The sequence below is a fragment of the Rattus norvegicus genome, chromosome 2 (assembly GCF_036323735.1).
Source record: "Rattus norvegicus strain BN/NHsdMcwi chromosome 2, GRCr8, whole genome shotgun sequence".
NCBI lineage: Eukaryota > Metazoa > Chordata > Mammalia > Rodentia > Muridae > Rattus > Rattus norvegicus.
This window is the reverse complement of record NC_086020.1, coordinates 71271398-71290422: the sequence shown is the minus strand read 5'-3', so window position 1 is coordinate 71290422 and position 19025 is coordinate 71271398. Positions and strand designations below refer to the sequence as shown.

Genomic DNA, 19025 nt, shown 5'->3' with positions numbered 1-19025 from the left:
TGAAATCTCAGGGTTGTTTTGATTTGCATTTCCCTTATGACTAAAGATGTTGAACATTTCTTTAGGTGTTTCTAAGCCATTCGGCATTCCTCAGCTGTGAATTCTTTGTTTAGCTCTGAACCCCATTTTTCATAGGGTTATTTGTCTCCCTGCAGTCTAACTTCTTAAGTTCTTTGTATATTTTGGATAAGCCCTTTATCTGTTGTACGATTGGGAAAGATCTTTTCCCAATCTGTTGGTTGCCCTTTTGTCCTAACCATAGTGTCCTTTGCCTTACAGAATCTTTGCAGTTTTATTGATCCTCTTTATTGATTCTTGATCTTAGAGCATAAGCCTTTGTTGTTTTGTTCAGGAAATTTTTCCAGTGCCCATGTGTTTGAGATGCTACCCCAGTTTTTCTTCTATTAGTTTTAGTGTATCTGGTTTGATGTGGAGGTCCTTGATCCACTTGGACTTAAGCTTTTTAAAGGGTGATAAGCATGGATCGATCTGCATTCTTCTACGTGTTGACCTCCAGTTGAACCAGCACCGTTTACTGAAAATGCTATCTTTTTTCCATTGGATGGTTTTGGCTCCTTTGTGAAAAATCAAGTGCCCATAGGTGTTTGGGTTCATTTCTGGGTCTTTAGTTCTATTCCACTGGTCTGTCTGTCTGTCTCTGTACCAATACCATGCAGTTTTTATCACTATTGCTCTGTAATACTGCTTGAGTTCAGGGATAGTGATTCCCCCTGAAGTCCTTTTAGTGTTGAGGATAGTTTTAGCTACCCTGGGTTTTTTATTATTCCAGATGAATTTGCAAATTTTTCTGTCTAACTCTTTGAAGAATTGGATTGGTATTTTGATGGGGATTGCATTGAATCTGTAGATCGCTTTTGGTAAAATGGACATTTTTACTATATTAATCCTGCCAATCCATGAGCATAGAAGATCTTTCCATCTTTTGAGGTCTTCTTTAATTTCTTTCTTCAGAGGCTTGAAGTTCTTATTGTACAAATCTTTTACTTGCTTGGTTAAAGTCACACCGAGGTACTTTATATTAGTTGGGAATATTATGAAGGGTGTCGTTTCCCTAATTTCTTTCTCGGCTTGTTTCTCTTTTGTGTAGAGGAAGGTTACTGATTTATTTGAGTTAATTTTATACCCAACCAGTTTGCTGAAGTTGTTTATCAGCTTTATTAGTTCTCTGGTGGACCTTTTGGGATCACTTAAATATACTATCATATCATCTGCAAATAGTGATATTTTGACTTCTTCTTTTCCAATCTGTATCCCCTTGATCTCCTTTTGTTATCTGATTGCTCTGGCTAGATCTTCAAGAAATATATTGAATAAGTACGATCAATTTACATGCTTCTTCATGCAACTCACTAGTTAGGTCAGTATCCCCAAACAATGATACATTGACTTGTTCCTTTCCAATTTTTATCACTCTGATCTCCTTTTGTTGTCTAAGTGTTCTAGGTAGAACTTTGAGTATTACATTGGATACCTATGGAAAGAGTGAAGAGCCTTGCCTTATTCCTGATTTTAGTCAGATTATCTCAAGCTTCTCTCCTTTTATTTTGAAGTTGTTTGTTGTTTGTAGTATGTTGCTTTTGTTACGTTTACGTATGTGCCTTAATTCTTGATTCTTCTGAGTATTTTAACATGAAGGGTTATTGTATTTTATCAAAGACTTTTTCAGCATCTAATGAGATGATCATGTGAAATTTTCTTTGAGTCTGATTAAATAGTGAATTTCAATGATGGTTTTACACACATTGAACCATCCCTGAATCCCTGGATCCCTCCATCCCTGCATCTGTGCATCCCTGAATCCCTGGATCCCTCTATCTCTGCATCCGTTCATCCCTGCATCACTGCATCCCTGCAGTCCTGCATCCCTACATCCATGCATCCCGGCATCCCTGGATCCCTCCATTCCTGCATCACTGCATCCCTGCAGCCCTGCATCCGTGCATCCCTGCAGCCCTGTATTCCTGCATTCCTGAATCCCTGGTATGAAGCTTACTTGATCATGGTGAATGTCATTTTGATAACATCTCCAAGCATTACATATGCAGACACACTTATTGTTCAATTTATTTAATAAACTGTTTTTAGCAATATTCTTCTTAACTCTTAATGATTTATTCAGTGTATTTTAGAAATATTGATCCCTCCTGCAATATTTTTTCTACCTTCCTATATCCTTCTTTCAAACTTTGAGGTTTTTTTCTTTGTTTCTTTTTTCCCCCTTCAAATATAATGTATGTTGCCAAGCTTGTCTTGCAAGTGCAGATTACCCTGTAAAGTGGCAGACACGCTGGGAATCATATTATTAAAGTAATACCTCTTTCAGTAGTTATCAAGTGAAAATAGCTTCTCAGACAGTGGTAGAACTTCTCTCCAACTTTATCCTAAACTTCTCTGTACTTAAATTTTGTGTGACTGAGTTTTTGTATGTCTGGTGCATGCTGTTACAGTCATTGACTTCATGGGTACAACCGCCCTTTTCTGTCTTGGAAACCCTGTCTCCTTGATATTATTGAACACCTCTTGGTCTTACAAGTTTTTTCCATTTATTTGGCCAAGATTTTTGAGTTTGTGGAGAGGAGTGTGATGTACATGGCCCATTTAGAGCTAAATCTTGCACTGTCTCTCTTTTTCTTCCTTTCTTTCAGCTGAGGGGAAATTCTTCGGTTTTAATGGCCATCTACCTTAATGAAAAGCTAAGGTAATGAGGTCTGAAAAATACCAAAATCTGTGGGCATAACTCTATGTCTTAGGAGGCATGGTAATACTATACCAGTTTTGCAGAATGTTAGTATTGGTTTATTCCTAGGGCCTATGACTTATCTAGCTACTGGTCCTTGTGCCCCTCCCAATACGTGTTCCATCTCTTTGAACAGGCCCTAGATCAAAGTAGAAAATGGTTAACTAATTACATAACAGTCTTATTTAAACATTATGCACAGTCTTATAACTTTTATAAATGAGTAATATTTATTTTATTTAATAGAGGTGAATAATAAACAAGAAATCATAAAAATGAGTATTTGTTAGTTAAAACTCAGTAATATCTTTAGTCTGAAGATACTTGATACAGAATTTCAATCAAATTGCAGATGATGTTATCATGTTGATGATTGTTCTCCTATTTTCACAATCATTTAAAACACTTATGAAAATGATATTCATTTTATTAGTATTATTAGCTAATAAAGTTTTTGATGAGGACAAAGAACAGAACTGGTTTATCAACTTAGAATAAGAGCCTCAAAACCAGTTACGCTTCTTAGTCATGATAACCAAATCTGTCTTGCTCTGAGTCCAGGTAACTCAGCATTTTCATTTTTGTGAATATTGAAATACCAAACAGGATAGGAGGAAACCTAAGACATTGCGTTCATGATCTCCATTCTTGCTTTTGGTTGTTTATATGTTTTACCTAAGAACTTAGTTAGAACAACAACACACAATCTAACAGAAATCAGATACTTCATGAGTGCTAGAAGGTGTGTCCAAACTTCAATCATGATTGAGAGTCACAGGAACACTCAAGGCTCTTAGATTCAACTTACACTCTTACCCCCAGGCCTCAATCCAGCAAACCTTTTTTTTTTTCTTTTATTAACTTGAGTAATTCTTATTTACATTTCGAATGTTATTCCCTTTCCTGGTTTCCAGGCCAACATCCCCCTAATCCTCCCCCTCCCCTTTTTTATGGGTGTTCCCTATTACCGCCCTCCCCCCAACAGTCACATTCACTGGGGGTTCAGTCTCAGCAGGACCAAGGGCTTCCTCTTCCACTGGTCCAGCAAACCGTTTTAAGTCCTAAATTGGAACCCTCAATAGCAAACATTTCATGAGATCTGTCTTTGTTCTAAAGGAGAACAGATTGTTTTTCTTTTTAAAATTTTAAAATTTTCTTAAATTTATACTTTTAATAAAACTCCCTTCTGAAAATCAATTTCTTTTTTTCTATGAATTTAAGTCCTTAATTATTGAAACAAAGTACCAAGAAACTGTGTTGTCTTTGTCGCTGTTAATACTATGTCACGTACCCTGCAGAGTTATTGCTGACAGCAAATAAAAAAGCCTCTGTCTATTCTAGTATGCCTTCTTTCCTGTATATTTTTTATTACATATATTTCTTTTTTCCTTCTCGGTACATGACTCAAATATAAGTGAGAAATAGCTAACCTATTTAAATTTGAGGTGTTGGCCTTCCTAAGAAGCATCTTAGAATGTTGGACATGTTAAAATTCTTATCAATACTTCTGCTTAATGTAAATTATGAAATAGAAATGATAACAATACTGCTTTAAATGACTGTGATGGTAAAAATAATATTAATAAACATTTCCAAGAAAGGCAAAAATGTTAAATATGTTATTAAACTCATAACCAAGATGACATTTTCTAGATATGTGAAAGCAAACGAGAGTTCAAAACAAGTTTGGCATGAAAGATTTTACCCGATAACAGTCTGTGAGTATGAGAGCCAAAGTGGGACTTTAATGATCAACTTTAATGTTGATCTAGCCAAAATTCATCTTCACAGGGCAAAAATACCCTCTTCATTGCAGCATGGGAGTTGGATACAGATGCACACTATGTATGTGCTGGGAGCACTTAGCAAACACACTCATAAAAATAGTGAATCAAAGCCCTTTAAACTTGAAGATATTTCTACAGGCAATCCCCAGAAGAGGAGTGTTTGCTTCCACAGGAAGCAATCCCACTGAAAATTAGCTCTCACAAGTTTCCTAAAAATATAGATAGTATGACAAAGTGTCAGGAAAGCAGCAGGCTAAACCATTTAAAGTGCAATAACCAGTAAAGAAAAGCAGGCTACTGAAAGATTTAAATGTAATTATATTTTAAATGTTAAAAGGGAGTTCCAATACTAGCCAGGAGAGTGTTCTGAATTATACTAGTGTCTTGTGAAAGGTAGCTACGAAAGGTGCAGGTGCATTGTATTCCTGCATATGTGGGCATTCACAGGTGAGCATTTGTGAAATGCGTTTAGAAAATTTTGACATTAAGGTAGCCAGTCTCCAAGAAAGGAAGGACTTGGGGCAGCTGGAGTTCGAGCAGAAAACAGCAGAGAAGAAATACCACCAAACACAGTGGTTAGAAAAGGACACTGTGAAAAATGGCAGTGATTTGGAAGACAAAGATCGAATACATGGGTTATGAAAGAAGTAAGTAAAAATGTGTGGGCTTTATTATCAAGGTGTCTTCACTATATATGAAAGAATTCATCCAAAGGTGACAGCATTTTAAAAACAACAGCATAAAAACAAATAACGGTAAGTTATCATTTTCTGCAATTCTAAATATTTAAACAATATTTGTCTCTTTAAGATGTGAGTAAAGAAAAAGGTAATTTTAACCTGAAAATAAAATTTCTCACACTCAGAATTTCAGTGGAAGAAAATGTGGGAGTAAGAGAGGAGAAATGGAGCAAATGGCAGGTATTCCTTATTTTCATAGATTTCCCTTTAATGTTAAACCAATTGATTGAGGTTCTCTGCCAATCCTAAGCTAGGAAAGGTGCTAGGCGGCAGTTTTACCTCACACCATATGGTTGCTTTAATGAAGGGGCTTGTTTTGTTTTGTTTTCCCTTCTCTATTATATTTGTATACTCTTTGCATTATTTTAATCTCTTTCATTAATGTGACCTATAAAGACCTATAAAGACGTTTTACTGACCTATAAAGACATTTACTTTGGTTAGGTAGCATAAATATTTTGAGGCTCTCTGATGCTTTCTTATCTTCATGAGTTTGTTCTAACTCATGGTTTTAACAATTCTACTTCTCCTTAACTGTTACACCATTAAAATGATGCCCAGAATGCTGACGAATAATCCCCAGAACAGATTCTAAGTGCTCAAGTGGATAAAATTGGAGAGAGTTCTCAGCTAAAAAGTAAGAAAACCTAAAAGTGTTTAATTAAGCTAATTCAAGAAGTCAGGACACTTTAAAAGGGTAAACTGAATAAAGTCTGCACATTTGTGTTGGGTTACCTTGTGTGAATGCAAAGAAAGACAAATGAAGTAACAACTCCATTGAAAATATGAACGTTTGCAACAGTGTTTTTGCTGATATAAAGGAACTTCTGCTGCTCATTAAAGGATACCAGTTAAAGTAACCACAAAATAGCCTTAATAATTTAGGCTAACTGCAACCAAAATCTCTATTTCCTTTAATTCTGGAGAGTCCAAGAAACAGTAAAAGATACAAAAGAGAAGTCTGAGGCTACGGACATCTGTTTATAACTGACAAAATAGCCATCTCTATGATATAAACGTACTAAGAAAAATAATGCTGATAAAGCTACTGTATCAAATGACCCAGATATAGCTTTAATCCCTGTCAGATGACTAGCTAAAAAAGCATATTTTCAGTATGTGTTAAGATGCACATATAATATAAGAAAGCATAATTTAGGAGTTTTACAGAAAGAAAAGTCTTCACAGGAAAAAGAGACATTAAGTTCAGAGTTGATTTTTCTTAGTTAATATTCTTATATTCTAAGTACACCAAGTAGTTTGCATATGTATACTGAAATTTAAAAATTGTGCAGAACAGTATGTCTCTTACTGAATACAGTTAGTTAGCTTATTCGTATTCTTACTGTCTTTTGATAAACCTCAGTGAGCATAAAGACATGAAAACAGTAATATAAATTTACATGAGTTGTGTGTTAGGGTCATGACATCTCTATCATAATAGTCATTCTGTATTGGTAGCTAAAAACTTTTATAAAGATTTAACTTGGGGTAGGAGTAGGTGAATGAGGATGGGAGCATTCTAGTGGAGGCATGGGGAGTGGGGGGTGGTATGGGACAGGGTTGAAGGGGGATAACTAAACGGAACCCCCTTTAGGGAATTAGAGAAAGGATTGAAAGAGCTGAAGGTGCTTGCAACTCAATAAGAACAACAATGCCAACCAAGCAGAGCTTCCTGGGACTAAAACACTACCCAAAGATTACATATGAACTGACCCAGGGCTCCAACTGCATATGTAGCAGAGGATGGCTTTCTTGGCCACCAGTGGAAGGGGAAGCCCTTGGTCCTGCCAAGGTTGGAGCCCCAGTTGCAGTGGAATGTTGGAGGGAGGGTGCTAAAGGAGGGTGGATGGTGGGAACAACCATATAGGGGAGAGGGAAGGGATAGGGGGCTTATGGACAGAAAACCAGGAAAGGGAATAACATTTGAAATGTAATTAAAGAAATATATCCAATAAAAATGAAATGTAAATACGTAAAATATATGAGAAAAATAAAATTTAAAAATATTTAATTTTGCTAAGGTTGTATTCTTTTGATATATTTTATCAAAGCAAATTAAAAATATCCTCCCAGAAAATGTAATAAGTTTGTTTCTAACTGACAGAAATTTCCACATGTTTGTGACATATAGTCTGTCTGCCCCCCCCCCTCTCTCTCTTTCTAGCTGGTTATTTTTCTTTTTAAGGGAACTAAGCAGGAGTTAAGAACGATGGGATAAAAGGGGTCTGTGGTCTGTGGAAAGGACTAGGAGCAGTGATGGGGAGGAAGCTGCTATCAAAATCTTATTGAAACAACTCATTACATCTTTCATTAAGGCAATTTAATGCATGATATGGATGAGAACATTAAATAGTATAAAATTTTTTGAAGTCGTTCCTTCTGATCATGAGAATGGCCCTGTGATGTCAGTATACACTGGAAGAAGTCATAGTAGAGATGCTGAAAAGATCGAGATAAAACTATACAGATTCAGAACATGAAAACATGATCTAATTAGGAGCAAACCACTGAGCTGAGAATGGGATCCCCATTGGAGAAATTAGAGAAAGGACTGAAAGAGATGAAGGGGCTTGCGACCCCATAAGAACAACAATGCCAACCAACCAAAGCTTCCATTGACTAAACCACTATCCAAAGACGATACATGGACTGACCCTGGGCTCCAACTGCATATGTAACATTGAATAGACTTGCTGTGGCACAAGTGGAAGGGTCCTGCTAAGGTTGGACCCCCAGTGTAGGGGATTGTTTGGGGTAGTAATGGGGGGTGGATGGGTAGGGGGAGACCCATATAGAAGTGGAGGGCAGATTAGGGGGCTGATGGACTTGAAACCAGGAAAGGGAATAACACTCGAAATATAAATAAGAAATACCCAATTTAATAAAAATGGGAAAATTTTAATACAGGGAAAAATTTACTTAATAAGGTTATTATATTATATTGATTGGAAAATAAGCCCATCTCCTGTTTAATGATGTATGAATATTGGTACATGACAAAAAACAGACTCATGGTTCTATATGAATCTACATGCTAGCACTTTGGAATGTGTAGACAGTAGGACAGAAGTCCTGAGGATAAATGTAATAAGAAGGCATCCTGAAAATGGAGAAATGTTTGAAGGGAAGAAGAGTCAGTCAATCAAGGCAGAAAATGTCAATCTTCTTTTCTGTCAGGAAATTGGAAGCAACTGCACTTTTCAGCAACCATTTCCCTGATTAATCTACATTTCTTAGCTCCCATGAAAATCTACCAAGAAAAGGTTGACATTCACTGAAAGTGATCTACATTTGTGTCATAACAATACTTTTTTTCTATATAAAGTATAAATATTTATTTCAGGCTTTAGATCCCAATCAATTTCAAAATACAAAATCTGTTATCTCCTAAGAGTAGCTGCAGCCTCCATGTTGGGATGGTCTCACAGAGGCAGCACATTTCATCAGACTTAGTGAGAGTAAGTCCCTGATTCCCAGCACAGCCCAGCCTTAGGAAGGGAAAGAAAAACTCACCACCAGGGGGCTGAACAAATGCACATGCACTAATGTAAAGGAGCAGGTAAACCTTGGCAAATTGGCTTTTTTTTTTAAGTTTGTTTTGTGGGGTTTTTTTTGTTTGTTTGTTTTGTTGGGGTTTTTTCCCCATTTTATTTTGCTACCCAATATATGCAGCACTTGTGGACTCCCAGTGGGCTCCCAGCTTTAAACACAATGTCTTAGACAGACTAATTCTTTAAGAATCTAGAAACAGACAAAGGTAGTTTGCTGTGAACACTCTGCAGAGATGAGGTGAGGGGAGGTTTGAGGGGTGGTGGCTGTTTTTAAAAAAGAATCAATAGAGTGATGGAGGGAAGAATGCAAGGATTCAGACATTCTGTAGAGGGAACTTCCTCTCCAGTAAGATCCATAAAAGGAAGCAAACTGAGAGGTGCAAGGGGAGTGAGTCAGCAGGAGCTGTTTGGTTCCCATCCCATGAATAAGTTTTTTCTGAGTGGCCACTGTAGATCCCCACTTGCTCCCCTCCCTTTGGCCTGAGGTGTCAGGGCAGTACAGGGAACTGAAGGAACATGTCACGACTCTCCTCATTTCCAGAGTCGTCATCATCATCATAACAGTAGGCATCTTCTTCCTCCACATCTTCGTCATCAATGTCGTCGTCATACAGGTCATCATAGAGCAAATCTGAGCTGTTGTCATTGGAAGGCACTTTAGTTTTGGTGCAGTATTCTGCCAGGGTTGTGGGGAATTTCACTCCATCCTTTTCTGCTTCAGCTTTCGTGGCTGAGACCTGTTTCCTAATGATCTCAGCATACTCCTTGTCCTTTCTTCGCTGTCCCTCCATTTCCTGAACATGACTGAAGCATCCACATTAGCTGGAGAAAAGGTGTTGGGCTCATTAAGCAGGGAGATTACACTCAGCAGGACAGTCCACACATTCTGAGTAGGATTCCACCTTTCAGAGGGCAGCTCTCCACTCTGTGGGTCATCTACAGAGATGAAGGGTTGAAATGCATATATCTCCATTCTCAGAGATGCTGGGGTGCCACATTTTGGTCAAGAATCTGAAGGTAGGTGGTGGATATGGGTAGTCAATAGGAAATTTAATATATGCCTTGAAATAGCCGCCTTCGTAGGGGTTGTTAGGGGGTCTGAAGATAGCCACCTCCCAGTTTTAGAGATCTGACTCATCCACCAGTGTGATCTGGAAGCCCTCCACCGGTGCCTCCTGCAGGGATTTCATCTCAAGCATCAGGGCTTATACTTTTAAACTATGACCTATAATTGTTAATGGGCTTCAGTGTGTTGAAATATAAATTTCCATATGTACAGAGAAATTTAAGACATAGTGTTATTGTTTATTTTGATATGTATGTTTGAGTTTTAGTAGTTTGAAATGCAGCCTCCTATAAATGAGAAGTGTACCCGTCTTGAGGTGATAAGTCAATGTAGAAAACTTACTGTCCTATGAGAGTCCATCTTTATAAATTATTAATGGGCATTGTGGAAATTGTACATTTCTTATATTAAGTTAGGAAAACTAGAAGTGATAATTTACATAAGTTTCAAAGTATTTGAACAATATTACACACACATATATATGAAATATATACATATATCTGAAATATATACATATATATGAAATACATATATACATGAAATATATGTGTATATATATTGAAATATATAATATATGTACATGTATATATGAAATATATATACATATATATGAAATATACATATATATGAAATATCCAAAAGGATATGCATGGTATGTACTCACTGCTAAGTGATATTATCCAAAAAGTACAGAATGCCCGGTATAAAACCCAGAGATTGTGAAAAGCTTAACAAGAAGGAAGACCCAAGTGAGGATGTTCATAAAAGAGGGAAGTAAATAATCACCAGAGGCAGAAGGAGGGAGAGACCTGAGTAGGAGAGGAGAGGGGGAGGAGAACAGGATATGGTATAGAGGAGACAGGAGAGTAGTCCGGAGGACCAGGAAAATGAAAGGAAATATTCAGACCTCAGGGGTAAGAGATAGGAGTGGTCCTTTAGAAAGTTACCTGAGACCTAGAATTGTTCCTGTCTAAAACAAAATGGAACAGAGAATGAAGGAAAGGCAGTCTAGTGACGAGGCCAACTTGGGATCCATCTCATGAGAGGGCACCAAGGCCTGACACTCCTATGCTATGATGTGCTGGCAGATGGGAGCCTGGCATGGTTGTCCCCTGAAATGGCCTACCAGCAGCTGCCTGAGACAGAGGCAGATACCTGCATCCAACCATTGAACTGAATTCAGGGACCCCTATGGTTCAGTACAGAGAAGGATTGAAGGAGCTGAAGGGAGAGAGGCCCATAGGAAGACCAGCATCTCAAGTTACCTGAACACCTGAGAGCTCCCTGAGACTGACCCACCAACCAGAGTATAGACAGACTGATCTGTGGCCTCAGGCACATAGATAGCTGAAGAATGCCAGATCTGGCTTCAGTGGGAGAAAATGTGGCTAATCTTTAAGAGTCTTCAGGCCCTTAGGGGGATCTCTGGGGAAGGGGTAGACCACTCTCTTGGAGCCAAGAGGTAAGGGAAATGAGATGAAGGAATTGTAGGAGGGGGCACTGGGAGACAGGGCAACATCTAGAACATAAATAAATAATTAATTAAAATAGGAATTACCAGATGTCATCATTCTAACTGATACGATCTTAGAATTTACCTGACACAAATCTTAGGCTTTCCGAATATTTTGCTAAATTTCTGAAAATATGAATGTGTCCAAAATGATTAATACTTCACAAAATATTAATGGAGAATGCAAAATGTAACCTAATGTGGCTATTAAGAAACTTTTCTGCAAATGAATGAACAATTGGATATTAGTCATGCCTACTATATCACAAATTTTCATATTTGCTATTATGTTTCAATATCAATAGTGTGTAATATATTTAATGTACTTAATATTGTCACATTTATTCAAGGAAGCTGATAAGAAGTATACTTATCAATTGGTCACTTATTTAATATGAAGCACAAACTATATGTAATATTACTCATGTATTTTAATTGTATTCTACCTTAAGATTGAGGTTTAAAAATAATTACAATTTGTATATCATTTAGAATTTTACAAAAATTTAAGCATTTGTACTCAAAAATAAAAAATTTGTAGCAATGTCACCATAGATTATGTATGTGTAGGCCATTTTCATAAATCTTAAATGCATTAATAAAAGCACTGAAGCATTATGCAGGAAATTCAAAAAGGTATCAATAAATTATCTAACTTTAACTAGTTGTCGAACAACTTAATGCAATCTTGAATAGTTAGAAATTTATTGCTTTAAAAGATCATCTCTGTATAATTTAAATTATTTTTAAATGATGTTACTTACTCTCAGCTTTAATTAAATTTATCAATGAACTATCTTTATGTTACAGCTCTAAGAGAATATTGTATTCATTTTTATTTGTGCTGCACATAGCATCAATATTACAAATTCAATATAACATTTCTTGCTTAAGAGAATACTAAAATTTAGCCAATAGGACATTTACATAAAGAAATAATATAACAGCTTATATTTATAATGCCATAATTATGCTATGTTGTTCAGTTTCAAAATATGTATTATATCAATACTGGTAAAACATAAAATTGAACCTATAAAATAGAGAAAATAACAGTAAAAGCATATTGTTCCAAGACTGGATATTGCTTGAGATCTATTAAATGTTTTAACTATGTCCTCAATCTCATTAATCTCATTTATTTTTCTTCTAATGATATCTTCTGTATGCATTTGTGCATAATGTTTTTAAATTTTACTTTAATAAATATTTATGTATTTATTTTTATTTTTTTCTTTATGTTTCAAATGTTATCCCCCTTCCCAGTTTCCCCTCCACAAACCCTCTATCACTTACTCTTTCCTTCCCTCTTGCCTCTGTGAAGGTGCTCCCCACTTGCCCACCCACTCCAGTCTCAGAGCCCTAGCTTTCCCCTATTCTGGGAAAGTCATTAAGCCTCCACAGGACCAAGGTGCTCCCCTCCCAGTAATGCCAGATAAGACAACTCTGCTACATATACAGCTGGAGGCATGGGTACCCTAAATATGATCTTTGGTTGTTGGTTTAGTTCCTGGGAGTTCTGGGGGCTCTGGTTGGTTGATATTGTTTTTCCCACGAGGTTGCAAACCCCTCCAGCCCCTTATGTCCTTTCTCTAACTCCTCAATTGGTGTCCGTACACTCAGTCCTATGTTAGACTTTATATATCATCATCTGTATTAGTCCGGCTCTGGCAGAATCTCTCAGGGCACAGCTATACAGGACTCCTGTCAGTAAGCACTTTTTGGCATCAGCACTAATATCTGGGTTTGGTGATAAGATGGATCCATGGTGGGGCAGAAACCCAAGAAGAAAGTTTACATAAAAGTGTGGATGTTACACTACTGCTCAGTAGGGGGAAGAGAATAAACTCTGGGAAGTAGAGGGAGAGAGGGATCCCGGAGGGAGAGAGGAGAGGGAGGGAAAAAGGGAGGCCAGTTCAAATATGGGAGATGGGGAAAAGTGCAGAGGGTCAGGAATTTGAAAGTAGATGTGTACCAGTGAGGAAGTGGGGAATGGGGTATCAGGGACCCAAGAGGTTCCCAGTTCCCAATAGGGAGAACTTTAGCCAAAATACCCAACAAAGAGGATATAGAACCTGTAGAGAACATATTCAATGGATCGGCATAGCCCCCAGTTGAGGGATGGGGCCACCTGCCCACCTCAAAAATATTAATCCAGAATTCCTCCTGTCAAAAGAAAATGCAGAGACAAAGAATGGAGCAGAAACTGAAGGAAAGGCCATTCTGAGACTGTCTCACCTAGCTAGGGATCCATCCCATCCAATAAACGATTTAAATATTTGAAAATTTCACAATGCACACACACACACACAACACACACACACACACACACACACACACCACACACACACACACACACACACACACACACACACACCTCCCCCTCCAGGTAACTCCCTGCAGATCCATTCTCATCTCTCTCTTCAGCAAACTTTATGTCTTTTCAATTTTTTTTCAATTACTAACCTCAACTCTAAATTCTTCTGCTCATATGTCTTGATGTGAGAGCAACAACCTTGGTCTATTAAGTACCTTACACTTCCAGAAAACTAAATCCCTCTCCCAGATAACTTCATATCTTCATAGCTTCTTAGGAAATTTTGAGGGTTCATTAATGTCTTCTGTTCCCATTTTAGAATGGATGGATTGATATTCTATCAGCAACAATCATACTTGCTGACATGTGAGTAGCAGTCCAAAATTTACAGAAGACATGATTTTACTCCAATTTTTTCCCAAAATCTTACTGTTAAAATTTTCCTCTTCCTCTTCTACTTCTACTTAACCTTAGAGAAAGAGTGTGGTATAGATGATCATTTTGCACTTGAGGGCTACACAGTCATGTATCTTCTTCATTTTGACCAGCTACAAGTTTTGTCATTAAGCCCCTATGTTCTCTTAAAAGGTCTCAGAACTGTACAAATTTATGGTTAGACAGCTAAATATTTAGAGGGTAATTTTATACTCCTATTTTAGTGAAATAATGGTAGTAGATTTCTCCTTGGAGTCTATGTGCTCTCCAATCCTGAGTATTTACCCATATTTTCAGTAATAGACATGCATTTTTTTTCCGGAAGAATGAATAGAACTAAAATTGAATTTTTTAAAAAAAATCTGATTTTCTCCTTAGAATTCACATCATTATTTCATCAAAGAGCATATCTTGCTATTTCAGTCATTATTAAAGTTCATAGGTTTTACGGTTGAATAAAACTGTTGACTTGTATTCCCAAGCAAGCCCTATAATATCTTCCATTGCTAAGGGAGCTTTGAAGAATAGTTGAGGCTTCTAGGCCAGTGCCAAGTTTGTTTCTCCATGTTCTTTGACCAATGTTTTGGTGTATTCAGTGATGATGTTTCAAGGTTGACAAATAAGAGCAAAACATGATATGAGGGGGAGAAGGAGAACTAATGGAAGTTTAGATGTTTAAGTGGGGAAAGGAATAAGAGGGTTGGAACTTGGGGAAAAGATACCTAACTCTAAATATATTTGAAAAACAGTGTGGTGTCTTACAATTTTATATGTGTTACATATACACACACATAGGTGAAAATCTCTAAGAGGTATCCTACAAAAGATCTTACACAACTCCCAGAAACCCTAGGTTACCAATGGTGTGTGAATAATACCACCTTCAAATTCATGGTAAGAAGTTTCTCACACATCATCCAGTTTAGGATACTGCTATTGTTCTTCATTACTGAGAAGTAACTGATGAATTTAGATACGTTATTTTGGAGAGTAAATATCAGAAAGCCAGACTGGCATATATGTGCTTATGTGTGTGTATGATTTATTGTGTCTATGAAATTTGTCAGATAAGGTAACTGCTTAGTCATTCAAGTTATGCATTTTTCCAGAAATATAATCATTATTATGTTTGAAACATATTTAAATTTTATGAATATAATTTTATTTGTAAGGTAATTACACACTTGTACACAAATTATAACTGGTTATGGGATCACATTTCTGTGGATTTGTGAAGTTGACTTAACTTACAAGACCTTCATGTTTCTCTTAGTGAATGATCTCAAACAGTGACTTTGGAAAGCACTTTCGTTACATTCTCACTGATCCATAAAGATTTAATTGCTCCATATGCTGCAAATTCAGTGCTAGCTGGAGTGCAATCAGTAGTTTGCATATCTCTGATTACCAGATTTCTTTGGGAATATTTAATTAATGTTTTAAAATAATTGAACACTCTTCTGTTAAGTGATAATGTTTCCCTCATCCTCTATTTCACGGTCAACAACCCCTCCTGTGCTATGATGAAGGACCACAGAGGCACATAAATTGAATGGTCATTTTAAATCTCACTTGCTTGGCAACTTGCTTGCAATTTTATTTTTTTTCTAAGTAAACTAAAAAAACAAAAAGAGTTTTGCAAGAAAGTACTATTTCATTGATATATTTTTCAACCTACTTTGTGAATTAATATATTATTAGGAAAATGTTAGTGTTACTGAATTCATAAAAACCAATGAAGCTTATGATTTATGACCTTAGAAATATAGAATATTATACAGTTAAAATATTCTGACAGTAATTATTTTGCCTATATCTATAAAACACAGAAAAATACCAAGAGGTTTCTGAATATAAAAGGTCAGAAACGTGAACAGAGGTTCATATATCAGCTATTATTTTTTTTCATGAAAACTTGCCCAACTTAGACCACAGAACTTTAAAAGATTATGTGAAAGTAAGGAACTGAATTTTTATCTACCTTGATATTTGCTGTTGTTATACAAATGGAATAATTTGGGACTGTTGGCTGGTTTGAAGTCTGGTTGCCTGCAAATATTTTGATATGCCTCCCAGGCAGACCTATAACTGCAACTCATGACCTCAGCCCAGTTGCATAATAAAATTACAGACAGGCCACAATACTGAACTCTAATATTTCCTGTTAATATTAAAATCAAATCAATGCATGTTTTATTTTCAGATAAAGCTATGCCTTTACAGCACAATGTGAAAATTCATGACTATGATCTTGAGTGAATTTGATGGGTAGGACTGTTACGTGTTTCTCTCCATTTACAACTTCTTTGTTATCTTCTGGTACCATGAAAGGTAGTCTCCAGGGAGGCTGAATTCAGGTTAATTCCTGCTCAGAGGACTTTTTTTTTTAATTTTACGGTATCTTCTGCAATAAAGATTTACCTTCCACCTCTAGGGAAAAACAAGAGCAATTGCAACCTCTGGGATTCACTTGGACAACTCTAATTAACAATTCAAAAAGTATGTATTCTTTGTCATGTTGGGAATACATATATATATATATATATATGCTAGAAAATTAATAGTATAATTCTTTATGGCTTTATCAGACCTGCCATAATTTTTTTAACAACTTCAGTCATTATTTTCCCGCCTCCATCTGTAATTAGAAACTGGAGAGAAGAAAAGAATGCAGTTTTGAAAAGCAATGAAATAGTTTGAAAACTTAGTTTTTTATCACAATATGTAGACAAAGATTGAGATAAATCTTGTGGAATTAGGAAATTATGACTGTGAGTGCATTCATACATAAGCCAAGTGTTCTGTGTGTAATGTAACATGTCAAGAGTACCAGCAGGGTCCTACACAGGAAGAATTGGAAACTAGAATGGTTGATAGAAAAGAGATCTGATGAGAATCAGGTATAGATTAGACGTAAGATTTTTTTTAATTCAATCTCTCTCTCTCTCTCTCTCTCTCTCTCTCTCTCTCTCTCTCTCTCTCTCTCTCTCTCATACTCCAGATTTTATCCTCTTCCTAGTCCATCCTCTGACTGTTCCACATTCCATACCTCCTCCCCAACCCCTGTCTCCAGGAGGATGTTTTCACCCCCACCCCCTTCCCCACCAGACATCTAAACTCCCTGGGGCCCCCAGTCTCTTGAGTGTTAGGTGCATCTTCTGTGACTAAACCCAGACCCAGCAGTCCTCTGCTGTATATGTGTTGGGGACCTCATATCAGCTGGTGTATACTGCCAGGTTGTTGGTCCAGTGTCAGAGATCATGGTGGTCCAAATTAATTGAGACTGCTGGTCCTCCTATAGTGCAGCCCTCCTCCTCAGCCTTTTCCAGCTTTTCCCTAATTCAACCACAGTGCTCAGCAGCTCCTGTCCATTGGTTGGGTGTAAATATCTGCACCTGACTCAACTGCTTGCTGCTTAAGATTCCTTCAGTTCTGATTTGTTTCATTTCAGAAGATAGAATGAAGAGGAGAGTGCATAGAGTCATCTACTTTTAGTGTTTCTTTGAAACAAAGTAGATGACTGAAACAGCTCTAGACTGTGGAAGACTGCAAAGAATTATCTAATGAAATACCCAGATCTGCATATAGGTGAAGACTTGGTTCCTCCAGAGCAAATTTTCACCTAACATCCTTGCTCCATTTATTTCTAGTGAGTAGTGTATTGGAACCAAGGCAACAGCTCAGCCACATGGCCTGCCTAGGCATAGTGACAGTGTGATATTAGTATGTTATGGCACAATAAAGACCAATATTTTTTACTAGACTCAGCTTTACTTCATAACATATTTTTATTGGATATATTTCTTTACTTATATTTCAAATGTTATTCCCTTTCCTTGTCCATAAGTCTCCTATCCCCTCCTGCTCCCCCATAAGGGTGTCCCCCCATCCATCCCTCCTTACCACCCCCCTGACATTCCCCGGCACTGGGGGTCCAACCTTGGCAGGACCAAGGGCTACTCTTTCTACTGGTACCCAACAAGGCTACATATGCAGTTGGAGCCATGGGTCAGTCCATATATAGTCCTTGGGGAGTGGTTTAGTCCCTGGACATTCTGGTTGGTTGGCATTCTTGTTCTAATGGAGTTGCAAACACCTTCAGCTCTTTCAATCCTTTCTCTAGCCCCCCTAAAGGGAGTCCCATTCCCAGCTCAGTAGTTTGCTGCTAGCTAGGGTTTGCCTCTGTATTTGACATGCTCTGGTTGTATCTCTCAGGAGAGATCTATATCCGGTTCCTGTCAGCATAAAATATTTTAATTCTTCTGCTAAACTAAAGCTTAACTGTAGCATTTAAACCTCAGGGGTTACTTAACTCAACTTAGAACAATAAAACCTAGTCAAAGAAAAACAATGTATTTCAGAAAATTTAAAATTTGCATGTAGTACATCAGAATAATGTAATTATAATTAAGAAAAATAGCCTTCACATATTAGTAATGTGATTCTGGTGCATATTTGTGTGTGAATACATATGTGTTATGTTATGGACTACTACAGCAAGGATACAAAATACATCAGTAGTCAAGAAAAAAGCACAGCCTATATGATTGCCTTTAATATTCCATATGTTAAAAAAATTAAGGTTTTACTTTTTGTTCAACTTTTATACTATGGTCACATATGTTTAATTTAATCATGAAAAATAAAAAATATTACAAAAATATTGTTTGAAAAATGAAACTTATCTTCAACCAGTAAAATTCTTCTATTCTGTCTTAATATGCATGTGTGATGTACAATTTTCCTTAATAAGATCTACTGAGAATATAGAGAACAAAATTTTATCTTGGTTCATAGAATACACTCAATTAAATCCTCATAGAATGTCATTTAAAAATATTGATGTAAATATGGA

General features: G+C 36.8%; 1 pseudogene; it reads right to left on the bottom strand.

Moving 5' to 3' along the window:
* Positions 1–9327: 9327 nt before the first annotated feature.
* On the bottom strand, positions 9328–11473 carry Ube2r2-ps1 (ubiquitin-conjugating enzyme E2R 2, pseudogene 1; annotated as a pseudogene).
* Positions 11474–19025: the final 7552 nt, after the last annotated feature.